At 39.2% G+C, this 6,263-nt stretch overlaps 1 long non-coding RNA gene across 1 annotated transcript; it reads left to right on the forward strand.

Annotated features, from left to right (window-relative positions):
* The first annotated feature begins 220 nt into the window (after positions 1-220).
* Positions 221-2,691, forward strand: LOC129363676 (uncharacterized). Its single transcript, XR_008606340.1, has 3 exons — positions 221-576; positions 756-847; positions 1,033-2,691. It is a non-coding gene; the product is annotated as an uncharacterized LOC129363676 (long non-coding RNA).
* The last annotated feature ends 3,572 nt before the right edge of the window (positions 2,692-6,263 follow it).

The following is a 6,263-nucleotide window of genomic DNA, read 5'->3' on the forward strand; positions in this document are numbered from 1 at the left end:
CAAAGATATCTTTGGGTGTATCACTGTGATGTTCGTGGCACCGTGTTAAAGGATTAGGAATTACACAACTTTAACGATAAGTGGGAATAAATAATGAAGGGGCTTCGTAAAACCTTATCTAACGGAATTTTAAATTATGATTTAAAAAAAAATAAAAATAGAATTCACCTCAGTAAGTCATTTGTTTTTTTTTTTCTTTCCTCTTTGCCCATTGCACAAGAAGATGCACAGGAATCTGGGAGGCTGAAGAGCTGATCTCCTCACACAAGCCAAGGAATTTTGGACATAACAAAGGAAGCAGCCTTCGCTTCTTCTCTCCTACCCCCACACTCTCTTGAGTCTATCATGGCTGTCACCTAACATCAGCAGGAGCAATGGCTGATACTTTTTGTGCCTAGCATCCTGGACTCAATGAGCGAATCACAGAAGGAGCACACCCATCAAGGAAACCTTGGGGTCACCAGGGCATGAAGGAGAAGGAGGGCCGTGGGCCAGAGGAAGCCTTGAGAATCCGATCACCGAGTCTAATCTGAAGAGCGGAAATCACATTCTGTGTTTTAACTGCTTTCCTTGAAGGTAATCAGATTTTAATCCCAGTTCTTCTGCTTTTCTTGCTTTTGTGGTCTTGAATGTATGCTGAAGGATAAAACTAAAAATGACTGGAACGTACAGGCCTTTCCTCGTTCTGATCCCTGGAAAAATCTGCATACAGAGCAAAGTAAAAGTCACTGTTATTGTGCTTTCATCTTCTTAAGGTTCTGGCCAAATGATCGCAAATTCAGAATGACCCGTGACCCTAATATCTTATAAGACGCCTTACTGCTGAAGTTTCTTCCAAGTTTGCCAAGTAAGTGTGCTGATAATAAGAACACAGAGAACCTCTCAGAGGGATTAGGAATTTACTTGGCTCAGGCCTTGACCCTATCTAATCACACTGTATTCATGGCCTTTTGCAGATATTGTAAAGAGCAACATTTTCCATCTCTGCTCTCTCTCTCCATACTTCAGCATGTTCTGTTCTTTCTCTCACAGCTTGAGATCACCATCAAGGCTGAAACAAAAGACAAGCGTTGTCTCTGCTGGCTTGCAAAAACTTCGAAGAATTCACAGTAAGATGTGCCAGTTGCTGCATTCTTCAAATATGTCACTTTCCGCCCACACGTTTCCCTGCTGACAAGTACTGACCACCGTGGATGGTAAAGGCACAGCAACCTACATTTTCATTCAAACAAGAGGAAAGATATTGCCGTGCAAAGTTTCAGACGAGATGCAGACCCCATGCCTGCCTTCAGGTACAAATAATGCCTCAAAACGAAACAGTTCCTGTTTACTGAGAAGAATGTGACATAGGTTTTAGCTCAGCTGTGATTCTGACACCCTGGAAAGAAGCCAGGGAAGGCTGATGACAAGCAGACGGCTGCTTGATGGTATCAGCACCTTCCAATCTGTTTTTGCATACCACAACACATCTGACATACTTGTGTGGATGGAGTTTAGAGCGTAGTGTCGACTAATGAAATGGGCAATAGCTGGCTTTTAAGAAGAGCAACAAACTGGTTCCCTGAGCACTGAAAGAAAATCAGTTCGGTCTAAGAAAGAAAACACTGAATTGCTGCTGTTGTAAAATAAGAAGCCCTGTGTGTGTTTTCAACAAAGAGCAAGCCCCTTTGCTTGTTTTCTTGTTCCTCCAATGTGCCAATTACAGAAAAAAAGTAAAAGTTGGGGGCACAAAGGACAGAGAAGACAAGCACATAAAAATTGTGTTTTGTCAGCATCTATCTACTTTACGACTGCTTTTCCACCTGGGGGCAAACTCTGGGCATAAGTCACACTCAGCAAGAGCTTGGGACAACAGGGCTGACTGAAAAAACACAATCCCCTTCCCCCTTAGAAACTTTAGTCACATCCCCCATCCCCAACTTCTTCCACTTCACTCTGCCGGTCTCTGCCCAGCTGCATACTTCTAAAACTCTTAATCCTTTGCCTGAGATTGCAGCTCTGTGCCTCTCTGGTAAATATCCTCCATAAAGTTTCAACCCAACAGTGTGGCTATCATTTCATTAACATTCTAAATGAAGCTTGATTTCACCCCCCTCGATATCACCCCACCTCCAGTGAGACTCCTAACAGGTGGAGAGTGAGAGCTGAACCTGCTTCCTTTAAGCTATGATGAGAAAATAACGAACACTGGCAGCAACTGCAATAACAAGACGAGTTCAATCTTCTCCTCTGGGAAAAAGAGAAGCAGTTATCCTGGTTGTGTAAGTTTTGCTCCCACAGAGCAGGTCGTCGGGAAGATGCACCTCATGTTACTCCCATGGCGCATTGACTTATTTCTCATAGTTTCTGATCATTTGCTTTGTCTTCTAAAATAAGACAAATGTTGAAAAATGAGACAATGCTCAGCATAATTCTCCAGGGTCAGTGGTGACATTTTGAAACAGCATGTTTTGTCTGGCTGACAGCTTAAAACCCAAATATTTCTTTTGCAATGTTTTGGATAGCAGTGAAGCAGTAGTCAGCTAAATACAGCATGTATTTGCAGTACATTGCAAAAGTATTCATGTCCCATTTACTTTCACTTTTTGACAGACAGAAACTTCTGCATATTAATGTATATTTTGTGAAATTGTTTTCAAAAGTATTTTTTTGTTTGTTTTACAAATAAAGATATGAAAAGTGTCGCATGAATTTGTGTTTGGGCTTAGTAAAGCAATGCTTTGTATAATAATCTTCACTGCCTGCTGCAGTTTGCATTTGAAAATGTCAACAGACTGAAAGTTTTGTACATCCTTCTTTTCAAAATAGTTTAAACTGAGTCAGATCAAGACCAGGACTTGGACAAGTCCACGCTTTTTTCTAAAACCATTTGTCATTTTCAACAACACCTGATACCTCACAAGACATTTTTCAGAACTGTTTTTATCAACTCTATTTTTTCTTCCCCAGATGTGTAAGCGGCGCTAGACATGGAGTAAGGGACATGTCCCTCCACTTGATTTTAACAATAAGTACAAAAACATCAAGAATGGTGAGCAACAAAACACAAGTGAAGTCTGTTGCAGAACATGTAATATGCCACTATTGTTGTTACATATGAGACGTATGGTGTGTTTGGGGTTATAGGTGAGGTTAGAAGTTGGGCTGACACATCAGCATTTTCACAAAAAACAAGTTGTCACTGTCCACATGATTAGATCAGGGAGAAATGATCACTCTAACTTTAAAAAAAACAACAAAAAAAACCATTTTGGGCCCCTTAAATCACCATCTCCAGGTGGATGTGAGGACAGAAGCGGATCAGCTGTGGATCGGGCCAGATTAGTGGAGCGCAAAACAAATAGTAATCCTGCCCACAGATTCCCCAACCTGAGCTGGGACTTTCTGCAGCTCCTCCAGAGTTACCCTGGGCCTTTTTATTGCTTCTCTAACTTCTCTGCCAGTGTAGGTGTATTGCCATATCTTGGATGGTCTGCAGTTGTGCCATGTTCTTTCCATTTTGAAGACACAAATCCACTTTATATATAAAATGCTATTCTTTAAGAATAGTATTTTCCTTCTAATTTACAATAGTATGCTACTTTGTGTTTATTACTAAATATCCCAAGTAAATATTAAAGTGTTTTCTTTTTGTGACATAATCTGAAAATAGTTCAAAAATACTGACTAGCTTCAGAATATTTGACAAATATTTGTGTTTTATTTATGATCTCTGTATGCAAAACCTGAGATAGGTTATGTAAGAAGGAGAATTTATGCTTGACTTGAGTTAATACAGTAAACAACAAGAAGACTGATGCTTGTGTAGCTTCTGTGAAACTGCAGGTGTCATTGTGTTGGATCCTTGTTTTACCTGCCTGCACACGTATTGCAGTTCTTTTTTTCTTCATCAAGAAACTTCCCAGACAACTGGCAAAGACAACAAAGAATCCACAGCAAACACTCCTAAAGCCAAAATCCTAATCCAAATGACACAAATAAGGCTTTGCTGTGTCCAGAAAACAGTGGAGGGTTTGTGTGATTTTTATCACATGCGTAATCTCGCAGTCAAATTAAAAGCCTATCTGAAGATCCATCTGAGTTTTTTTTTTTTTTTTTTTCCCTGGTACTCTCTGGTGGGCATGAGGACCAAGCCTGGACTTGTATCCTGCATGTCGGGTCAGCGGTGTTGACACTATCGAGCCATGACTAATTTCATGTTCTAAGAAACTGGAGCAGATAAGTAGCAGTTACAAAATGCTCTGGTTTTTCTTGTCATACAGGTTTCTTTCCCAGGCCACATGTCATCCACGCAAAAAACAAGCTGTTCATTAGAAATCATTGCGCAGGATTCACCACATAATTTACAAGTCATCCATGTTTACTGATGCAGCTTGTAGTAACGGACCCCGCTGCTCTGCAAGTCCCTGCAGCTCTTTATTCACTCAGAAACTTGCCTTTATGGTGTTTTTGTTTCAGATTCATCGGGCCTACTGCAACTAATTTTATTGAGCTGTAGATCAGTTGTTTAGAGTTACTCATGATGATTGGAAGATTTCTCAGAATACCCCAGGAAAATTGCTGCTTGACCATAGAGCCGTCAGGGATTTTTCAGTGTTTGAGCTCTGTGGTTTTCTGAATCCCACTAAACTGCAAATGAGTGTTTGCAGGAAAAAATGTAAACCAGAAGATCTCAAGACATCGTTCCCTCATGTTTTTGCGACTGTCATTCTGTGTTTTCTTGACCAACACATACATCTTTGGTTCATTTATTTTGACATGACAGCAACTGTCACTGGGGTTGTGGTTAAATGAGAAACAAACTCACACTAATAGTCTGCCATTTTCAGCTCAAATCCAAATTGAACAGTCGGAAAAGAATATTGAATCCCCAAAGGTAACATGTTCAACCTTTTATATCTAATGACCTGAGTAGTTTGAACAACTCATTAATCTCTAACGTAAAATCCATACAGAAGAATGTCCAGCCATCAGTTTGTACAACAAAGCGAGTCCGCCACAGTCTGCCTGTCCACAAAAGATAAAACAAAAAAGATTTTAAAGTGGCCTAGTCAAAGCACAGCCTTGAATCTGATTGAGATATTGTCGGCCTTATGCCAGCCAAGCAATGCGGCTGAAATAAAGCAATTCTGCAAGGTCGAAGCGGGCCAAAATTCCTCCTCAGTGATGCAAATGACACGTGTTTATGGCAGTCGTCACTGCCAAGGAGGGTGCATCTAGTTGAGGTTAATTTGGATAACTTTTCAGCCTTGATTAATACAATTGATCAAATTGTTCATTTATTTTACATTTGTAATCTACCTGACTTCATTCAGAAAGTGACATTTTGAAATACAGCAGAACTCTATATAGACTCTAAGCTTGAAGCAATCATGTGATCAATATTATCTACAGTGCTAGGGATGCAATTAGACATTTTCCTTAAAAAGAAAACTTAAACCAGGAAGGACATAGTATTCTTTTGAGAACTTGATAGGTTTATGAATAACTTGAGGAGCAAGTTCCAGCTCAACCTAAAATGAGCATTTCCTTGTAGGGATAGATTACAGATAGCTTCTTTCATTTATTTAATTTACCTTTGAGACCATTGAAGTACTTTTACATTTAAATGTTGAATTAGCTTTAAACAACAATGTACAGTATCTCGAGGCTATATTTCCATAAAAAATTCAAAATTTGATAAACATTTGTATTTTCTTTAAGACGTGTTTTGCTGATGAGTAGAAAGAAAGTCTTCATGTGCTGAAGAAAACAAATATCAAAGGTATTTGATATTTGGTTCATAAGGTTGTGTATGAACCAAGAAAACATATCACTGGATTAGACGCATATACAGTAAGATTTCAAAGGTCAAATTTATCCAAATTTTCACGATATATCATTATATAGACCATTTCGTTTCATTACTCAGTGAACTAATGATGTTTTGACGAATCCACCCTTTACACAGGTGACATCATCCACAAGCCTTAAAGCACACAACCAGTTTATGTCTGGTTGAGTAAGATATGCGTCAGGAACCTATACCAAAAGAAAACATCACTGTTATTACTGGCAAAGTCACGACAGGCAAGTGCTACCAGTAATACGGTTTAACTAATTTCAAAGTCTACAACTTGTCTGTAACTTACAATGGAATAAGTTAGGCAGGCAGCCCAGAATAATATAAATGCCTGTTACTATCTGGATATATTTGAATGTTTATGTGCAATTTATGTCACGCTTTCTTTTCAAGCTCTTTAGGTTTTGAAGATAAATGCATT

Source organism: Poeciliopsis prolifica, unplaced genomic scaffold, assembly GCF_027474105.1.
Source record: "Poeciliopsis prolifica strain line A6 unplaced genomic scaffold, Auburn_PproV2 SCAFFOLD010, whole genome shotgun sequence".
In the NCBI taxonomy this organism is placed as follows: Eukaryota; Metazoa; Chordata; class Actinopteri; order Cyprinodontiformes; family Poeciliidae; genus Poeciliopsis; species Poeciliopsis prolifica.